Source organism: Geotrypetes seraphini, chromosome 2, assembly GCF_902459505.1.
Source record: "Geotrypetes seraphini chromosome 2, aGeoSer1.1, whole genome shotgun sequence".
NCBI classification, from domain to species: domain Eukaryota; kingdom Metazoa; phylum Chordata; class Amphibia; order Gymnophiona; family Dermophiidae; genus Geotrypetes; species Geotrypetes seraphini.
In genome coordinates this window covers 515,020,133-515,042,296 of record NC_047085.1, presented here as the reverse complement: position 1 = coordinate 515,042,296, position 22,164 = coordinate 515,020,133, and the positions used below count along the sequence as shown (strand labels likewise).

The 22,164-nt window shown below is 48.3% G+C and overlaps 1 pseudogene; it reads left to right on the top strand.

Moving 5' to 3' along the window:
- Positions 1 to 22,164, top strand: part of LOC117355241 — a 239,152-nt pseudogene that overhangs the window by 201,878 nt on the left and 15,110 nt on the right.

Below are 22,164 nucleotides of genomic sequence, written 5' to 3'. Positions count from 1 at the left end.
TCTATGGAGCGCACTGCTGCACCTTAAATACCAGTTTCATTGGTATGGTGCCATCTTCCAGGACAAGGAGCTTCGCATTGTGTTTGCTCAATATGCTCCGGCCTCGACCCTGCTCCCTGCAAGCCAGTCTGAGCATATCCTTGAGGCACAACCTGCTACGTCTGAGACCTCATGCCTCGTCCTCGACTGAGTCCTCGCCTGGTCAATCTAGGCTTCGTACTTTAGCTGTCCAGCTTTCAAGGCAGTTAAGAAGCCTCAACTTGCTTCCTCCTTGAGGTACTCCTCTCCATCAAGACACCTCTCTTCAGAGCAGGATTCGGATCCCTCTCTTCCTCGTCCTTCGAGGCTCTTGGGGGAAACCTTCCAGACCCAGGCAGGGTCTCGATCTCAACCCTGCTCCCTGCAAGCTAGTCTGAGCATGTTGCTTGCGAGGCTCTCCGCTACGAGGCTCCGTGGATGACGTCACCCACATGTTGAGAATATCTGCCTGCTGTCCCTGGATAACAACTGTTAACGGTAAGTAACTGTACTTTCATGAAGAAGAGCTAAAATGCTGGGTCAGAATCAGAATCTGGCTGCAGAAGATTCATTGTACTTGGAAGCAGTCTTTGAGACCAGTGAAAAGTAAGGTGTTGTGGTCATCAATGTCTGACACTGTGAACTGCTCCAAAAGTCGCAGAATTGTCTCCAGGATCACCATGTAGTAATAATAATAATTTATTTATATGCCGCCAAGTAGTATGCTCTATCTCCAGCAGGTTGGATGGCTGCTATCATTCTGGTTCCTGGTTTCAGCTTCTGAAGACGGAAGGCTGTTTGCGGCTGTTGTGGCTTCAGTAGAGCCTAGGAGTGTTGGCCATACTGAGCCAACTTTGGGGGCTACACCTGGGGACACCCTGGTCCCTTCCCCAGCCGCCCTGCCAGAGAGAGAGAGAAGGCTACGGTGGTCAGGAATTTCTTTCCCATTGAAAACCCCCCAAAAAACCTGACCCCCGGGTGCTGGCACAGTTTGCTGTGTGCTGCAGCACAAGCACTTCTTCCTGTGCCTTCCGGTAAGAGCAGGAGCACATGAGTACTTAAAATTTATTGATTCTTTGCCGGGTGGTTGGCCAGATGGCAGTGGAGGCAGCAAAACGGTGTTCCTGCTGTGGGAAGCGGAGAACGCCAGCAGGAGTTTGCATGGCCGGTTGTCGGGGTAATGTGGGAGCTGGATTGTCGGTGTTGGAAGGTGCGTTGTTTTCCTCTGCATCTGAAACAGCTGTTGAGGTTAAAGCTCCACTGCAGGACCGAGCCACTTCGGCAATGGAAATTCGCCTAGGCGAGTCGAGCAGTGGGGAGGGGGGGATGGCGCAGGTAGAACCGAGTTTGGAAGGCATGCAGTCTGGTTCCTTGCCTTTCTCCCAAGAGTTTGTTTTATTGCTGCACAAGACAGTATTGTTGCATAAGGCAAATTCCGGTAAAGAGGGAGGAGGGGCAGGGGACGGCCTGGTCCCAGCTAAGTTTGGTGAGGGGGAGGATCTGAGGGGGCCAAGCAGCGCAGGGTGGTGTTGGAGGGAGAGGAAGCACAGGACTTCAGCCCTTCTCTAGCTCTCACTATGTTTGGGGCCCCCTGGAAATTCCAGCGGACCAGAGGCGCAGAGTTGGGGGGGGAGCTGAAGGGGAAGATCCCTCAGCTCTGCGGCTGTTCCGTAGAGAGGAACTCATGGCATTCATTTCCAAGGCCTTGGAATTTAATCTAATCTTCCATTTGTGAGTCGCACAAACCTATACAAGCTCAAGGCGACAGATCAAAGAGGAAGGGGAAAGTAGTAGGGGACGGGGGCATGGAGAAGCAAGAGGAGGGACCTAGAAGTAGAGGGTGCTATACAGAAATTGAAACAATTAATTGGCAAAGAGGTTTTTTCTGAATATAGTGTAGTTTGCTTTCATATTTCTCCAACTGACCCAGGGGTGTCGGCGACGTCTAATCTCCTTATGTCAGGCACTAGGAAGCCTCCCAAAACATTTCCAGTGCATGAGGCCATACCGGAATTGATTTTTGCAGAATGGGTTACACCGGATTCTGGCCTTAGGTAGCCAAGGCTATGAAACAGCTGTATCTGGTAGCACAGGAAGAGTTGGTGAAGTTTGGTAGATGCACTGGTGGCGGCAGTGGCTAAAAAATATCCCCAGGATAGGAGATTAGAATCTACCTTGAAGGTGTCCTTTGGAGTGGCAGCACTGACTCTACAGGCGGCCGTGTGTGGTTCTTATGCGGCACGAGTTTGTCTTCAGTGGGTCCAGTGGATCACTGACGGTCTGATGGAGTCGGGGGACTCCTTACCCCGGGAGTTTCCGGAAGTAGAATCAGGGCTGGCATACCTGGCGGATGCCTTGTATGATTTGGTCCGGGCTTCAGCGAAGCAAATGTCAGTGGTTTCCAGGTGGCATTTATGGCTGTGGTACTGGGCAGCAGATGCCACCTCGACAGCACGTTTGGTGAGGCTTCCCTTTAGAGGTCAACTTCTTTTTGGTGAAGACCTGGATAAGCTGGTTAAGGATTTTGGCGATGTGAAGTCTCACAAGTTGCCGGAGGACAAGCCTAGAGAGTCAGGTAGGTCTTTTAGATCTCGTTTTCAAGATGCCAAGAGATATAGGCCAGGGAAAGCGGCTTACAAAGCCTCATTTAATGCTTCATATAGTTCCAGGTCTCGGTATTAAGAACATAAGAATTTGCCTCCGCTGGGTCAGACCAGAGGCCCATCGCGCCCAGCAGTCCGCACCCGCGGCGACCCATCAGGTTCATGACCTGTCATGTTATCTTGATTTAGCCCTATAGCCCCCTTGTTTTCATCTATACTCTTTCCATACTCTTATCTACCCTTATCTGTATCCCTCAATCCCCCTATCCTTCAGGAATCCATCCAATCCCTCTTTGAATCCCCATAGCGTACTCTGCCCAACCACTTCCTCCGGGAGCGCGTTCCATGTGTCCACAACCCTCTGTGTGAAGAAGAACCTCCTGGCATTTGTTCTAAACTTCTCCCCTTCCAGTTTCTCTGAGTGCCCTCTTGTGCCTGTGGTTCCCCGTAGTTTGAAGAATCTATCCTTGTCTACCTTCTCCATGCCCTTCATGATCTTGAAAGTTTTAATCATGTCCCCCCTAAGCCTCCTCTTTTCCAGGGAGAAGAGCCCCTTGTCCAGCCTGTCAGCATATGAACAGTCCTCCATACCATTTATCATTTTCTTAGCTCTTCTCTGGACCTTCTCAAGTATCGCCATGTCTTTCTTGAGGTATGGCGACCAATATTGGACGCAGTACTCTAGATGCGGGCGCACCATTGCACGATACAGTGGCATGATGACTTCCTTCGTCCTGGTTGTAATTCCCTTCTTAATGATGCCCAGCATTCTGTTAGCTTTCTTCGAGGCCGCTGTACATTGTGCTGATGATTTCATGGTTGTATCCACTAGCACACCCAAGTCTTTTTCAAGATTACTCTCCCCCAGCAATGTTCCCCCCATTTTGTAGCTGTACCTCGGGTTCCTTTTCCCTATATGCATGACCTTACATTTTTCTATGTTAAAGCACATTTGCCATTTGTTTGCCCACTCTTCCAGTTTGCTTAGGTCCCTTTGCAGGTCTTCGCACTCCTTTGTGTTCCTAACTCTGTTGCAGAGTTTGGTGTCATCAGCAAATTTTATAACTTCACACCTCGTCCCCGTTTCCAAGTCATTGATAAATATATTGAACAGCAGTGGTCCCAGCACCGACCCCTGCGGAACACCGCTTGTGACCCTCTGCCAGTCGGAGTATTGGCCCTTCACTCCAACCCTTTGTTTTCTGCGGGAGGCAGGAAAAGCTCAGCGAGCAGCGCACGAGGCAGGAGAGGGCTGTGAGGTGCAAGGCAAGGCGAGGGCGAGCGGCAAATACTACAAACCGCATCGGGGTAGGGGCGTGAGTAGCTCCGCCCACCCCCACCGCATTAGCAGTAGGCGCCGGGCCCCTCCATAAAAGGAGGCGAGCCGACGGTCAGGCCACTGCTGCGGGAGGCAGGAAAAGCTCAGCGAGCAGCGCACGAGGCAGGAGAGGGCTGTGAGGCGCAAGGCGAGGGCGAGCGGCAAATACTACAAACAGCATCGGGGTAGCGGCGTGAGTAGCTCCGCCCACCCCAACCGCATCAGCAGTAGGCGCCGGCCCCTCCATAAAAGGAGGCGAGCCGACGGTCAGGCCACTGCTGCAGGAGGCAGGAAAAGCTCAGAGAGCAGCGCACGAGGCAGGAGAGGGCTGTGAGGCGCAAGGCAAGGCGTCCGATCAAACCTGCATCTGCCCAGCTGGCACGTCCCCAGGCCTCTCGTCCAACCCAATGATGGATTGTTGGCTCCTTCCATCAGTCATATTGGGGGTTGCTGTCCTCCTTCCTGGCGGAATGGGCCAAGATAATGTCAGATCAATGGGTTCTCAACATTATTTGCAAAGGTTACAAGTTAGAGTTCTTTTGTCTCGTCGTAGATTCTTTCTTGGTGTCCTAGTGTTCAGGGGACAAAATAGAGGCAGTGAAAATTTGCTTCTGGGGTTGTTGGAGCTGTGGTTCCGGAGCCTCAGGAACAAAGGGGCCAGGGTCACTATTCCATTTATTTTGTGGTTCCCAAAAAAGGGGGGTTGGTCCGGCCCATGCTAGACCTCAAGAGAGTAAATCAGTTTCTCAATGTCAGACATTTCCGGATGGAAACAATAAGGTCAGTCATTTCAGCCTTCAGCCAGGGGAATTTCTCATGGTACTGGACCTCAAGGAAGCGTACCTGCATATTCCTATTTGGCCTCCACATCACTGGTTTCTTCATTTTGCGATTCCAGGGCAGCATTTTCAGTTTCGGGCAATGCCCTTTGGCTTGGTCACAGCACCTTGCATATTTTCGAAAGTGATGGTAGTAGTGGCGTCGTTCCTTCACAGGGAGGGCATTCAGGTTCACCCTTACTTGGATGACTGGTTGATTCGGGCTTCATCCCGTCAGGAGAGTTTAAAGGTCACGAAGAGAGTGACCCTAGGATGGGTGATATATTTTCCAAAGAGTTCCTTGGTTTCTTCTCAGGTGCTGGAGTATCTGGGTGGGTGTCCTCTTCGACACAATCTGGAGCAGAGTTTTTTTTACCACGAGTCAGGGGCGAGAAATTGCAGGCACAGATCCGTCTTCTATTACAGGTTCCCCAGCCAAGAGTTTGGGATTATGTTCAGGTCCTGGGATGTTCCATGGTAGCAACTCTAGAGGTGGTTCTTTGGGCTTGGTTTCATATGAGGCCGTTACAGCAGTCCCTCCTGTCCAGGTGGTCTCTGGTGTCTCAGGATTACGAGAGAAGGTTAGGCTGGAGCCATTCAAACTCGTGAAGAATGCATTGCTGGCTACAAAAGGAACACCTGTTCAAAGGCATGCCACTAGCAACTCTAGATTGGATAGTAGTGATGACGGACGCCAGCCTGACCAGATGGGGAGGGCTTAGTGTCTTCCGGGAGTTCAGGAGCACATGAGTACTGGGTGATTAGGTGCTGGGTTGTTAGCCAGATGTGGTGTAGGTTGATCGGTGCCGGACGGCACATTGTTTTTTCCAAGCATCCGACGACGCGGCTGTGTAGTTTTGTGTCTAAATAGTTTTAGTCTCCCGGGTAGCGCCTTAGACGAGCGCAGAGTTGTGTTTGGGAGCTATGTGTATGGTGCGTGGCTTTGCTGGTTAGTTTGGGCGTGCTCGGTTGCCCAGAAGCGCCTTCTGCTAGACAAGGGAGCCGTCAGTCTGGGGGGGATGGGCATTGATCTTGTCCTGGCCCTGCGGTTTCCCTTGGCAGCTAAGCGGGGTTCTTTGGCTGAGACTGAGGTCTTTAGAGCGCGCACGCTTGCATTATGGTAAGTTAGCAGCGTCACAACTAACTTAATGTGCCTCCCTGAAGCTGTGTTTGGGGCAGCATTTCCACGATCTCTGTGTCAATGGGGAACAGAGGTGCCTGCAAGGTTGAAACTTGTCGGAGGGTGATCCTCGCACTCTTTCTCTCTCATTCAGGAAGGAGGTTCCTCTGGTCTTTAGAACTAGGCTCTGGGGGAGGTAGGCAGGCAGGCTGGTTCTGGGGGAGGCAGGCTGGCTGGCTCTGGGGGAGGTAGGCAGGCAGGCTTTTTGGGAGAGGGTGGGACAAAGGCTGGAAGACAGTGAGGGGGACATAGGAGGGAGGAAGGAAGGAGAGAAAGAGGCAGAGAAAGGGGGGGGTTGTAAGTAAAAGAAAGATTAGAGAGATAAAGGCCTGGACCAAAGGGGAAAGACAGGAGGCAGAAGCAGGACTATGGGAGGTGCATACAGAGGGGGAGAGACCCTGAGGAAGAGCAGAGAGGCAAGATCATAACAGAGGAGGGAGACCTGGAACAAAAGTATAAAGGAGAACTGACACTGGATCTGGGGGCACTAAGGACATAGGAAGGAGGCGCTGGGGACACTAAGGACATAGGAAGGAGGCACTGGGGGCACTAAGGACATAGGAAGGAGGGAGGGAATAGAAAGGGACAATTGTTGGGCCTGAGTGCAGAAAGAAAGGATGCACAGTCAGAAGGAAACGCAACCAGAGACTCATGAAATCACCAGACAGCAAAGGTTGTAAAAATGATTTTATTTTCAATTTAGTGATCAAAATGTGTCAGTTTTGAGAATTTATATCTGCTGTCTATATTTTGCACTATATTTGTCTATTTTTCTATAGTTACTGAGGTGACATCTTTGAAACCCCCCCAAATATAAATTAACATTTTCTCTGCGTATAGGGTGCTTTGTGTTTTTTTAGTTTTATGGTTAACATTATGAAATAATAAGATATTGTGTGTACATGAAAAATGAATGGAAGAAATTGGGGGTGGGGCTAGTGCGGGATTGGGGGCGGGACTGAATATTAATAGATGTCCCGTTTTGATGAAAAAAATAAATGGTCACGTTACTTAGGCCTCAGTTTAAAAAAAAAAAAGATTCTGGTTGCTTAAGCCTAGGATGGGACATAGCCCTATGGCTATGGATTTCTGGGGCTGGCCTCAGAGGTGTGATCTTCCTCTGGCTTTCAACCTCGGAGGTGTGATCTTCCTCTGGCTTTCCACCTCATTGAAGAAATTTTTCAGGGGTTTAGACCTCAGATGAGAAATGCTCCAGTGACTTGGGCCTCAGTTGAGAGATATTCCAGTGGCTCCGGCCTCAATGGAAGGAGGATTCCTAGGGCACAGGTCTCATGGAAAAGAAGAGATTCCTGGGACGCAGGTCTCGCAGGCTCCTATGACGTGGACCTCAGTTGAGAAATTCTCCTGTGGCTTAGTTTTCGGTTGAGGAATATTCCGGTGGCTCAGGCCACAATGGAAGGCAGATTCCTGGGGCTCAGGCCTCGGTGGAGAAAGATTCCTGAGGAGTAGGCCTCAGTTGAGATGTGGGATATGAGCTGTATGGTGCCTACTTTTGGGGTGGGGGCATCTCTTGGGCTTCCAGGTCCCTTTCCCCTCTCCCCTCTCCCCCTGAAGAACTTGGATACTTAAGTCCCATAAGCTCACTTGGGCGTGAAGTTACAGAAGTCGTTGCTCTCTTCAGAGCGGCACCAGTATGAGGAGTATTTTACTCCTTTTCACCGTAGGGAAGTGAAAGCTGCTTCAGCAATAGTAGCAGGAGCCCACAGGCTTGCAGCCAGGTTGGGCAGCAGCGGGCAGTAGGAGGCCCTAAGAGTGGTTGCCCAAGACCCTTCCCTCACGCCGCGAATCAGGGGTCACTGCAGTTGCAGCTGATGTCACCGCCGCTGTCAGTATTTCTACTCGCGGAGGAGGGTCACCGCTTCTGGTAGTACTGGTTTTGCCACCGCTAACTGGCCGGCCCTAGTTGCTGCCACACGGGCGGTGGATTGGCCTTGGCTGGGAATCCATCTCACTTGCGGGCTGGTGTACCTTGTTTGGTCACGGCTGGATGGCAGTTTTGCTATGGCTAGGCTGATTGCGAGCTAGTTGATAGCTCTTGCTATTGCTCTGAGTTATTCTTTCCACTCCTTCTGGGTTCATTCATGTGAAGGACTGGACTAGAGGTTGAATAAGCTACTCTTGTTGCTGTATCTCCTTGGGACGCTGGGACAGGCACTTGTCACTTCGTAGCCTGGGTGCAGAGTAGTGTCTGGTTACAAGGGGATGCTTTGCCTCTCCTCTGGCATTCTTGACTGGGGTCAACAGTGTGGCCTTCTGTGTCCTAGGGACTTGGTACTTGAGAGGGTTTCAGTCAGAGGGGGAATCTTCATTTGTCACAAGTCCAGGCTGGATGCCCTAGAACCTTGCGAGGGAAGTGAGTCTGGTTTACGACAGGACTCATGGGGTTTGACATCAGCTAAGGACCGTTGCCAGACATGTGGATTGCGTTCCACAGGAGGTTGGTTGAAGCCTGGTGGTCACATTAGGAGGTTGCTTTGCACTCATACTATTTGTGGAGGGACACTGTAACTGGGGTTTTCCACTGCATGGTGCTCTTAGGCAAGGATTGCTCCTGCTCACATGGGCAGGAGGGGTTACCCTGTGTATGTTCATAGGATACATATACTCTGGGTGTCGTATCTCCTTGGACATATGCTGCAGGGCAGGTTTTCAGTTCACTTGTTTATTTCCCTCCCTAGGTTTTGAGACTGCTTTGGTACATCCCACTAGTCTCTGGATTCATCTGCTGTTGATGACAAGGAAGGTAAAATTATGTCCTTAGCGGATAATTTTCTTTCCTTTAGTCACAGCAGATGAATCCATAGCCCCACCCTGGTGCGGGGGTTTGTTGCTCTCAATAGGGGTTTGTGGTTGCCTTTAGACTGAAATTGCAGTCTCGATTTTGATGCATCACTGGTTTGGGTAGCGCTTGTGATGGAAGAAGTTCCATAGGTGTCCTCTGTCTCATATGTTTAATGCGGTTGATGTGATTTATGTGATTTACTTCTATATGATTTATTTCAACTGCTTTGAGTAGACCTATACTGATTGGCCAGGAGGATGTGCATCCAAGATATACCCAAGGTCAATTCAGTGCGCTCTATCTCCCCCTGCTGGTTGATGGACGTAATCCCACTAGTCTCTGGATTCATCTGCTGTACTAAAGGAAAGAAAATTATCAGGTAAGGACATAATTTTATCTTCTTAAATATACACTAGAATAAATGACATGTAAGAGTTTGTTAGTGTCTGTGTGCATAAGGATTCAACCGCCCTGACAAGCATCATTTTTTAAGAACATAAGAATTGCCGCTGCTGGGTCAGACCAGTGGCCCATCATGCCCAGCAGTCCGCTCCTGCGGCAGCCCTTAGGTCAAAGACCAGTGCCCTAACTGAGTCTACCCTCACCTGCGTTCGATCTGGTTTAGCAGGAACTTGTTTAACTTTGTCTTGAATCCCTGGAGGGTGTTTTCCCCTATAACAGCCTCCTGAAGAGCGTTCCAGTTTTCCACCACTCTCTGGATGAAGAAGAACTTCCTTACGTTTGTACGGAATCTATCCCCTTTTAACTTTAGAGAGTGCCCTCTCGTTCTCCATACCTTGGAGAAGGTGAACAACCTTTCTTTATCTACTAAGCCTATTCCCTTCATTATCTTGAATATTTAGATCATATCCCCTCTGTCTTCTCTTTTCAAGGGAGAAGAGGCCCAGTTTCTCTAATCGCTCATTGTACGACAACTCCTCCAGCCTCTTAACCATTTTAGTTGCTCTTCTCTGGACCCTTTTGAGTAGTACTGTGTCCTTCTTTAAGTACGGTGACCAGTGCTGGATGCAGTATTCCAGGTGGGGGCGTACCATGGCCCGGTACAGCGCCATGATAACCTTCTCTGATCTATTTGTGATCCCCTTCTTAATCATTCCTAGCATTCTGTTCGTCCTTTTTGCAGCCGCCGCACATTGCGCGGATGGCTTCATTGACTTGTCTACCAGTACTCCCAAGTCTCTTTCCTGGGGGGGGTATATCCAAGTACTGCACTGGACATCCTGCATTTGTGTATAAGATTTTTGTTACCAACATGCATCACCTTATACTTATCCACATTAAACCTCATTTGCCATGTCGCGGCCCATTTCTTGAGCGTATTTGTCACGTTGCAGGTCTTCGCAATCCTTCTGCATCTTCACTACTCTGAATAACTTCGTATTGTCTGCAAATCTAATCACCTCGCTTGTCGTACCAATTTCCAGGTCGTTTATAAATATGTTGAAGAACACAGGTCCAAGCACCGAACTCTGTGGCACTCTACTCGTGACGCTTTTCCTGTCCGAGTATTGTCCCCCACTCTCTGTTTCCTATCCGCCAACCAGTTTTTAATCCAAGTGAGTATTTCACCCTCGATTCCATGGCTCGCAATTTTTTGAAGTAGTTGTTCATGCGGGACCATGTCAAACGGCTTCTGAAAATCCATATATAAAATGACAACCGGATCACCCTTGTCTATCTGCCTGTTTACTCCCTCGAAGAAGTGCAGCAAGTTCATCAAGCAAGATCTTCCCTTGCTGAAGCCGTGCTTGGCTGTTCCTCATCAGATTGTGTCCGTCAAGGTGGTCAATGATGCGGTCCTTTATCAGCGCCTCTACCATCTTTCCCGGTACCGAGGTCAGACTCGCTGGTCTGTAGTTTCCAGGATCTCCCCTCGAACCTTTCTTGAAGATCGGCTTAACATTTGCCACTTTCCAGTTTTCTGGAATCCTTCCTGATTTAATCGATAGATTGGTTATTAGTTGAAGCAGTTCAGCTATAGCCCCTTTCAGTTCCTTGATTACCCTCGGATGGATGCTACCCGGTCCAGGGGATTTATCGTTTTTAAGCCTATCATTCTGCCTGCATACGTCTTCTAGACTGACTGTCAACCCAGTCAGCTTCCCGCCATCGTTTCCTGCGTATAGCCTGTCCGCTTTCGGTATGTTGTGTATATCCTCTTTGGTAAATACAGACGCAAAAAATGTGTTCAGTTTGTCAGCGATGGCTTTGTCCTCTTTTAGCACTCCCTTTATTCCATGGTCAGCCAGTGGCCCCACCCCTTCCTTCACGGATCATTTTACCTTAATATATTGAAAGAACGGTTTGAAGTTTTTTTGCCTCCTTGGCTACTTTTTCCTCATAGTCTCTCTTGGCACCTCTTACTGCCTTATGGCATTTTCTTTGATGTTGTTTGTGCTTTTTCCAGTTTTCATCCTTTTTTTGACCTTTTCCATTCATTAAACAAAGTCTTCTTGTCTCTGATCGCTTCTTTCACCGCCGGTTACTTGTTCTTTTTCCTCTTAGATCCCTTGTTGATACGTGGTATATATAGATTTTGCACCTCAGTGACTGTGTCGTTAAAAAGGGACCATGCTTGCTCTGTCATTGACGTAATTGGTCCTTGAAAACTAACAGCAACAATTTTTAATGTATTAGTTATCCTAACTTCTTCTTGTAATTCTCCTGAAAATATCCAGATATCTCTTTGTAATTCTCCTGGAAATGTCCAGATGTCTCTTTTGTAATCCACCCAGAACTGCAAGGTAGAGGCGGAATAGAAGTCAATAATGTAATGTAATTTAACTTGAGCAACAAATCAATCAAAGCTTTGTTACCATTTGGATCTTCTTACCTCTGTGAACTTAGATTTTCAGCTCTGACAGAAATCGAAAAAAAGAGAACTACTGCAGATGGTGGATGATGAAATGCGAGTTTGCTTGTCGACTATTGAGCTGCATTTTGAGTTAATTCACACTCAAAACCAAGCAGTAAACACATCCATCACATTGATTAGCAATTCTATTCCATGTACTTTACTATTGTTACAATTACCCATGCAAAGAACTTTAAATCAATAACTCAAATTAAATTTTTTGTTGATTTTGCAATTTTATAATTTAAATTTGAATGTGTTGTGAAAAACATTTGCTCCATTTAGTGTGCCAGAACTAAAAGAAAGTTTGAGACACTGTATTAGAGGGAAGAACTTCAGGTCAGGCCCTGAAAAATTGTGTCCCCCGCCCTCCCCAGGATCAGTCTTGGTTGCTCCTCTTTCGCACATCTTCTGTATGCTGATAATTTGGCTCCTGCATAAAAGCAGCTCTTTGGAGAATTTACAATATTCTTTAGAGCACAGTTCTTCAACCGCCAGTCCGTGGACTGGTGGCGGTCCACAAAAAAAAGTTGCCAGTCCGCAAAGGATTCGGGTCCCCGCCACAGCAAAAAGTGCCAGCGTCAGCTGACGTGCAAGTTCTTGTTGCCGTCGCTATGCCGGCACTCCTGCCTTCCACCTCCTACTCCTGCCGCATATGTCTCCGCACCACCAGACAAGCAGGGGCAGCTCTGTGTGCTTTTAACTTCGGCACACAGCTGCCCCTAAGCAGTATTTTAGCGCGGTTTCATGAGGCAGCCTTGGGGCCTTTGGTAGGCCGGCCCACATCGCATCATCGAAGCGAGCCGGCCTATCAAAGGCCCCGAGGCTGCCTCATGAAACCGCGGCTAAAATACTGCTTAGGGACAGCTGTGTGCCGAAGTTAAAAGCATACAGAGCTGCCGCTAGCCTACATAGAGGAAATATTTGCTGGAGAGGGAAGGAGGGAAGGGAGTAGGGGTGCTCCTGGACAAGGGAGGGGAAAGGGCTACTGCTGACAGGGGAGAAGGGAAAGGGAAGGGATGAGAATTACTGTTGGATAAGGGGAGGAGGAAAGGGAGAAGGGGTACTCCTGGACAAGGGAGGGGAAGGGGGTACTGCTGACAGGGGAGAAGGGGAAGGGACGAGAATTACTGTTGGATAAGGGGAGGAAGAAAGGGAGAAGGTACTGCTGTAAAGGGGAGGAGGAACATTGGAAGGAAACAGCTGGCAGGGAGATTAGAGGAGGAGAAGGAGTCAGGATGGAATGGAGAGATCAGATGAGGGAAAGGAGAGAGACAGAGGAATAACAAAGTAGAAAGAGATTGATGCTGGGAAGGGGGGTCAGATGAAAAATAAGGAAAGAGGGACAAAGATGCTAGATCTGGTGTAGGAGAGAGGGGCATAGAAAGAACGCAGATACCATATGGAAGGGGGAGGGGTAGAGGGCAGACAGTGAGTGGAAGAGGCAGATGTTGGATTGAAGAGACAGAGGGCAGACGCTGGATGGAAGAGAGTGAAAAGACGATGAAAGCAGAAACCAGAGATGACAAAAGGTAGAAAAAAATAATTGTATTTCTATCTTGTGATTAGAATATATCAGATTTAAAATATGTATCCTGCTAGAGCTGATGTTAGACATAACTGGGGAGTGCAAAGCCCAGGCAGTGCGTCTTTAGCTTCCAGCTGGCTTAGGGCTCTCTCTGACCAGGAGGCAGTTGCCCTAGTTCCACTCCCCTAACACCATTCCTGCCATGTGTGACTGTGGTATTCTGTTAGCATGATATTTGTGTAGCATTCTGTAATAATTTGGCTTATTCAGTTTTCTTGATAGTAGAGGGGATATATGTGAAGGGGAGGGGAGACGATCCTTGCCCTGTATTATTTATATTTATAAAATGACAATTGTACAGAATATTGTTTCTTTTTATACTTTAATAAAATATGTTCAATATAAAATCATAACTATTTGAGGCTTGGGCGGATGGGATCAGATGGTTAACGGGACCGAGCTCGCGGGGATGGGGCAGCAATGGGATTTTTAAAAATTTCAGTCTTATTAGTTTGCTGGTCTACGAAATAATTATTTTATTTCCGCTGGTCCATAGGTGTAAAAAGGTTGAAGAACACTGCTCTAGAGAGAAACATTCAGATAATTTTGGTCACCTGTGATAGGACCAATAAATAATATGGACCTAGAGAGTGGCACAATTAACGGCAGCATGGCCTGCTCTGAACTGCCAAAATGATGAACTCGTCCAGTATTGAATATCTGACTCCTACAGGAAGAAACTTCAAACTGATTACTAGGTTTATAGAAACATAGAAATGGTAGATAAAGGCCAAATGGCCCATCCAGTCTGCGTATTCACAGCATCCTCTATCTCCTCCTCTCTCTGAGAAATCCCACATGCCTCTCCCACACTTTTTTTTGTCTGTTTGATTTATTCTGTTTCCTTGTGAACCACAAAGAGCTAAATAAATAAATATCTGATCCTTCCCCTGGAATTGGCTGGTGTTGAACCAGGTCATTCCTCTTTCCTTCTGTGAGGAGTAGTGGATTTGGCCTAAGACTCCAAATATCACGCTTAATTAACATTCCAATCTCTTTGAGGAAAGGACCATCTTCAGCAAAGCTGAGGTTCAGATTTAATGAAGGCAACTTCTAGTTTAACTGTAGGGAAACAGCTAACATGGCTACAAAGCATATTTCTTGGAAAGAATAAATTTCCAGCACTATGTCACTCAGGCTGGTATTGGCAATAAACAAAATAGATTCCTTTCTAACCCCAGAGCCAGGAATAAATATAAGTGAATCACAGCTCTTATGGAGGTGAGTAGGCAGGAGCTAGTCGTGTCTCAGTTAAACTCTCTCTACCTGTTTATACATTTTTTAAACATTTGTCGCACAGGTTTTTATTGACATCTTAAAGGGGCCAAATTTTGAAGCTCTAACGGTTTGTCAAGCTGTATCTGCTGTACACTACCTTGGGTGAATCTCTTCATAAAGGCAGTTAATACATCCCAATAAATAAATAAAATTCATCATAGCTGATCATTTGAGCCTGCTGCATATTTTTCTTTGAATAAAAGGGAAGTATAACTGAGTTTTCATGTTTATTCCTGGAAACAGGCTCTGTAAGGATAAGTCCTGATCTGTTATCGTGGATTAAACAAGAGGGAGAGACACATATCCAGGATCCCCAGGAGTCGGGAGAGAGAGAAGTTAGACATTCAGACACGGGTGAGTAACAAATACTCTACAGAATGATATGGGCTTTAGTAATAATAACACTATACAGAATAAGAGGAGGTATTACGGAGTACTGGTGAGCAATAACTACAGTATATGGAGGTATTAGAGTACAGCTGCGTAATAATAACTAGAGAGAGTAAAACCAATGACTTATCTGTATGGAGAGCAGTATATAAGGCCTCACAAGTGGATGATGTCATCTGATGGAGACAAAGAAATCAAGTGGGTAGTGGGACTGCACACATCAATCTTGGAAATAACAACCTTTTTTTTTTATTTAATATTTATTGAATTTTTCAATATAATCAAGCATAAAACTTGTACAGAAAGGAAATTCAGCATGAAATTAATACAATTGAAAAGATATATAAAAGAATATCAAATATAAGCATAAATTTCTACTCAAGTCCTCAATCAGATCCAAGAGGGGTAATAGGCGAATCAAAATAATTATATTTAAACCAAGCAATAACTAGTTGAATGGGATTAAAGCACCCTTTCTTAAACTAAGCACTTTCTTTCTCCAGAGATGCAGTTGAGAGAAAGGTTGTCAGTTGAGATGGCTCAAAGAAAACATATTTATGAGAATGATAATTAATAACACATTTACATGGATGTCGCAAGTAAAAGGTCGCCCCCAGAGATATAGCACCAGGTTTCCTTAACAAAAATTCTCGTCTCCTTCTCTGTGTATCCCTAGCCAAATCTGGGAACATCTGAATTTTACAACCTAAAAATTATTTTTGTTTATTTTTAAAGAAGAGTCTCAGCAACCAGTTTTTATCTGGTGCGAGAGCTACTGTCAAAAGTAAAGTGGCTGGGGTCACCAATTCTCTATCAGACATTTCCAAAATATTAGATATGTTCATTAAATCAGGTCCCATTTTGTGTTGTTGTTGTTGGTCTTGAGTTTTATTTGGAAGGTAATAGACCTGCGTAAATGGTGGTAACGACTCTTCAGAAAATTCCAATACTTCCTTCATATAACGTTTCAACATTTCCCTTGGGGCTATCATAGAAACCCTAGGGAAATTTATCAGTCTGAGGTTATTATTACGAGAGAAATTTTCCATTGCCTCCATCTTCCTTCTTAGGTTAGTATTGTCTTTAATTAATGTCTCAGTAATTTGTTGGGAGACTTTTAATTCTTGACAGATATTCTGTACTGAAGTTTTTGAGTCCTCAAGTCCAGTCTTTAAATTTTTAATCTCAATTTCATGGTTATTAAGTTTCTTTTCTAATTGTTGTAGTTGTGGGTTTATAGATCTTGCCAAATTGGCCACAAGATCCCACAGAGAATCTAATGTAACCTCTCGGGGCTTCTCAATTTGAAAAGGTTGTAATTTTAATTTGGTTAGCTCACCCTCTGGCAGCGTGTCTCCTATGGCAGTCTGTCGAATTCTCTCATCCCCCGCCGCTTCCTCCTCAGTCTCCTCGCTGAGACTCCTCTGCACCGGCAGGGAGTCCTGCCACACAGTTCTCCCGTTGTTCTCCTTAGCCTCCGGGAGGAGGTGAACTCCGACCTCAGGAAGTACCTCCTCTCGCGGGGACTGGTTGACTGAGGGCGTAGGGGAGGTGCCCTTACTTCGGGGCTCAACGATGTCTCCGGCCCCATGGAGAGCGACACAGATGCGCCTCCACCATGCGTCTCCCGCGGGGAACTCCCCGAAGCTGTCGGCGTGCCCTGCATTCTCCTCATCAGCTCCTCGATGTTTCCGAAGACGGCCGTTCTGGAGCGCTGCGAGGCTCCAGCAGCGCTGCGTCCCCTCCTCTTCAGCATTGTAAACCAGGTAAATAGTTGCAGTAGACAAAGATATTTTAAGGAGCTTCAGGGAGAGTGAAGCTCAAACAACTCCTCGTGCGGCCATCTTGGATCCACTGCAGTTTCAATAACAACCTTTATTAATAGGACCCAAAGAATTAGTACATTTTATCCTTGTATATATGTATTTATAGGTGCTCTGTGTTTATTTTAGCCTACATTAATAAAGCTTCTTATTTCCAAGGTTGATGTGCGCAGTCCCACTCCCAACTTGGTTTCTTTGTCTGTATGTTTAACCTGGGGTTGGTTTTCCTGGTTTTTGTGGTTATCTGATGGAGCCCAGCATTGGATAAAGTTTACAAAGCTACAGAAGTTTCTAGAGCTTTCGTGAGCTGCAGACCTTGAATCTCTAATTCTTCCCATTCTGTGTCTTCACAATTGAGCACCTCAGTCCTGTCTCCTGCTTAACAGAGAAGCAGCTCCCAAGACAGGTGAGTGGGGCTTGAGAGAAATTATATTCTGCTGAATAGGCAGAATACATTTTCCAGTGTAATAGGTGAGACATTCTAGACGTGGGTTGTATCCCAATGGCCGTGTTTCATATAAGAATAACCTTACTGGGTCAAACCAATGTTTATGTTTATTAAAAATTTTCTATACCGCATAACAGCCTAAAAGAGGATCCAAGCGGTGTACAATATAATACACATTCATCATGAAAGGAACTCCATTTAAAAATAGGATAGAAAAGAGTAAAAGCAAAGGTTAAAATTTTTTTCCCTAAAATACTAAGCAATCAACATCTCCATAATAATAATTCTAATAACAATTCTAATAAAAACAATCAAATCTCAGGATCCAAGATGGCGACTGAAGCGGAGATGTAGCGCTAAGCTCTCTGTTAACGTTTTGTTCTGACTCCCTCTTTCTGGACTATTACCTTTGGCGTCGGCTTGGTAAGCTCTCTTGACGACTCCTATTTCCATTCTTTTCTCTAGTCCTCTAAAGAGGAAGGGAGCTAAGCGGCCAGGACCTTCAGCATCTGCCAGCTCCAAACAGCTGATTCAGACAACGCCAAACCTCGGAGTGACACGCCAGCCAGAGAGGGCTCCCCAGACTTCGGGAGGAACGCCGAGTCAATCGGCAGACCTTAGTGATGATCGAGCTTCGTTGAGCCCGATCCAAAGGCAGATTCCTCTTCAGCCTGGGAGTTGGATATCTGCCTCGGAGGAGATGAAGCAGCCTACCAGTGGAGGCAGATTTCTCTCCAGAAATTTTTTCCAGCCGGGTGGCATGAAAAAGTAGCCGGGTGGGGTGGGATGGGGAAAATTAACCCCCTCTTTTACTAAGGTGCGCTAGCATTTTTAGCACATGCAAACCCCCGCGCTAAGCGGGAAAACTAAAGCCAGCTCAATGCTGGTGTTAGCATCTAGTGCATGTGGTAATTCTGCGTGCGCTAAGCGCACGCTAAAACCACTATCACAACTTAGTAAAAGGAGCCCTAAATGTGTACTATTTTTTATTAGTTTATTATTATTTTCCAATGCTCAATACGATTTCCTTTTTTAAGGTTTGACACTTGTGCCAGAATATTTTTACTAAATTTAAGAAGTATCCAATTCTAGAAGGGAATAATTAGATATTTGCCCTCTTTCAAATGGTATAGAGGTTTAAAAAAGGGAAAGACGTTAATGAAGTCATTAGGTTCAATCTAGACATTTATTTCTGCATGAATTTAAACAACTAACAAAAAAAAGATAAATATAGTTCATCCAGTCATATAAGAAATGGCTCTACAGCAGGGGTGCCCACACTTTTTTGGCTTGCGAGCTACTTTTAAAATGACCAAGTCAAAATAATCTACCAACAATAAAATTTTAAAAAACACAAAGCACACTGTACGCAGAGAAAATGTCAGTAAGGAAGGAGGGAGGGGGTACAAACTTGGGATACAGAAAGAAGGGAGAGATAATAATAATAATAATAATAATAACTTTATTCTTGTATACCGCAATACCATGGAAGTTCAATGCGGTTAACAATAGAAGAGACTGTACATTATCCCAGGACAAGCAGGCATGATATTCTCACATGTGGGTGACGTCATCTACGGAGCCCCGATGCGGAAGCATTTTCAAGCAAACTTGATTGAAGATTTAAGTTTGCTCTGCTGCTCCACGCATGCGTGCCTTCCTGCTCCACTAGGGGGTGCATCCCCTCGTGGTCTCCAGTTCAAAATTTTCTGCGAGCCTAGAAGACGTGTTTTTCAGGCTCTGCCCCAACTGCCTTCTAGCACCGCGATTTTTTCTTGTTTTTTCACGATTAAGTCGCTGTGCGCGAATTCCTTACCTTTTTACTTGATTCCTGCTTCGTTTTCAACGACCCGGAGGCTTCCGGGTCCCCGTGGCCGCGTGGCTAATCAAGCCGCGGCTACTTTCGATTTAATGTCCCGGCCTTTGACCGGCTTTAAAAAGTGCACCCGGTGCGAGCGGCTTCTTTCTCTCACAGACCCGCATCGCCGGTGCATCCTTTGTCTGGGGGCGACTCATCCAACCGACTCCTGCCCCCAGTGCGCTATTTTCCAAAACCGGGCCTTCCGCCGAAGAAAAGCCCGCATGGCGGATCTTTTCACCCCGGACCAACCCCCCACTTCGGCCTCGAGGTCGGCCCTGGCCTCGGCCCCGGCCTTGACCTCGGCCCCGGAAACCTCGGCATCGCCTCGAGACTCGACCCCGAAGTCCTCGGGACAACAGAAAGCCTCGGCTCCGGGTAAGTCCCCTCTTCCCTCTTCAGGTTCTGTAACAGCGAAGAAGCCAGCCTCGGGGACAACGGCGACGCATGGCGGAAGCCCCATGCTTACAGCCCCGCCTAAGCCCTCCAAGCCTTCGGGCCGTGCCTCCACCACACGGGAATACTCTGATACGAGGTCGCCCCCGGTGGAGCGCACAGAGGCAGGGGACATGCCTTCGATGCTGTCCGTGCCCGTCTTCCAGGACCTACTCCGAGCGATGATCACGTCGGAGCTGTCCGCTGCAATAGCCCAGTTTCAATCGGCCTCGACCTCGAATGCGCCAGACCAACCTGAGCCTCGCACCGAACAACCTCGAGGAAAGGTGCGCAATCCTCGCCGCATCCCATCCTCCTCGGACTCCTCGCCGAGACGCCCGAGACATTCCCCCTCTGCGGACCGCCGAGGGGCAAAACGTCGGGCTAGAACGACAGAAACCTCGAACCGCCGTACCTCCAAGAAGGCCCGAGGTTCACCAACCCTACGAGGCCGTTCCCCCACACCTCGTACAGGACCACTAAGGGTGGTTGAGTTATCACTCTCCAACCCGCGTATCCTCCGAACTCCCCCTCGGACGCATTCTCCGAGGGAGTCCGGATCGAGGTCACCAACCCGACATCGATCGGTACCCTTAACCCCGGCATCGTCTCCGAGGGGCTCCTCGAGACGCCGAAGATCGACAACCCCGGAACACTCTCACAGTGCTTCCCCAACCTCGGAGCATGGATCAGAGCATGAACCTCGATACTCGAGGGAAGCCTCCTTATCCTTCTCCACCCGGCGAAGGTCTCGTTCCCTGACCCCGCACGGGGCTCCGGGGACATCTCGCCCATCCTTCACTCGCTTTGTCCAAGACATGGGCCAAGCATTGGACTTAGATCTCCAGTCCGACTCCAGATACTCTAAGGAGTACCTGGCGGAGCTGGATATGCCATCACTGCCCAGAGAGTCCCTCCGCTTACCACCTAACCCGGTACTCCAACAGGCCTTCTTCAGGAACCTGGAGACCCCCTACATGGTCACGGCCGTACCCTCCAAAATGGAGGCCAAGTACCGCACAGTACCTTATCCGGGATTCGAGCAACCACAGCTCTCCCACCAATCGCTGCTGGTGGAATCCTCCTTGAAAAAGGCTCACCCGTCCCGTGTCTCAGCAGCGGTACCCCCAGGCCGGGAAGGCCGAACCCTGGACAAGTTCGGCAGGAGACTATACCAAAACGCAATGATGGCCTCTAGGGTGCAAAGCTACACTTTCACCTTCACATCATACCTCAAACACCTCATTGGACTATTGAGAGCCTTTGAGACTGACCTACCGGCCTCCCGACAGGAAACGTTCGGCCTGCTTTTAGAGTCCCTCTCCAACCTGCGCCTTCATCTATTCCACGCGGCCTACGATGGCTTCGAACTCTCCTCCAGAGAAGCCGCCTTCGCTATCGCCATGCGCCGACTAGCTTGGCTGCGCCTGGTCGACATGGACCCCAACTTACAGGACCGGTTAGCAAACCTCCCCTGCGTGGGAAAGGAATTGTTCGATGACACTATCGAGGCGGCGACAAAACGCCTCTCCGAACATGAACGCTCATTTGCCTCCCTTGTCCGGCAAAAGCCCAAACCGCCAGCGCCCAGGCCATACAGGGCCCCTCCGCGCCGCTACCCACAAAAGTCCACCCCTGCTTTCTCGCGGCCCCCACCCAGACGTCCGCAAGCCCATCACAGGGCCATGCCCAAGTCCCAACCGCCCGCGACCACCAAACCATCCCCGTCCTTTTGACGGGACACGCGGAAGGGGGCGGGCCCCCTCCGCCATAGTCCCAGACCACCTTCCCATCGGAGGTCGACTCAAAGCCTTTTACCCTCGCTGGGAACAACTCACGACGGACGCATGGGTCCTTGGCGTGATCTCATCAGGGTACTCTCTCAACTTTCGGGCCATTCCCCCGGACAACCCCCCAAGGAATTGCCCTCCCAACAGGACTCAGCTACCTCTACTCCTCTCCGAAGCTCGAGACCTGCTTCGCCTGAGAGCAGTGGAGAAGGTCCCCCCCGACCAACGGGGGAAGGGCTTCTACTCCCGTTACTTTCTGGTACCGAAAAAAACGGGAGACCTACGCCCAATACTAGACTTGAGACGCCTCAACAAATTCCTGGTACGGGAAAAGTTTCGGATGCTCTCACTACCAACACTCTACCCCCTGATCGACGAGGGCGACTGGCTCTGCTCCCTCGATCTCAAGGAGGCGTACACACATGTCCCAGTGCACCCCGCTCACCGCAAGTTTTTGCGTTTCCAAGTAGGGGACTGGCACTTACAATATCGAGTCCTCCCCTTCGGACTAGCATCATCACCTCGGGTCTTCACCAAGTGCCTCGTGGTGGTAGCAGCAACCTTACGCTCCCAGGGCCTCCAGGTATTCCCCTACCTGGACGACTGGCTAATCAAAGCCCCGTCCAAAGAAGGGGCTATCTCAGCGACCCAACAGACTATTACCTATCTACAAAGTCTGGGGTTCGAAATAAACTTCCCAAAATCTCAACTACGCCCCTCACAATCCCTACAGTTCATCGGGGCCACGCTGGACACGGTTCGCCTCCGTTCCTTCCTCCCCCCTCCGCGCCTGGAGGCGTTAGTAAGTCTGAGCCGAAGGATCTCTCGGCTGACCTCAGTATCAGCCCGACAGATGATGATCCTCCTGGGCCACATGGCCTCCACCGTCCATGTCACACCCTTCGCCCGCCTCCATCTGAGAATCCCTCAATGGACCCT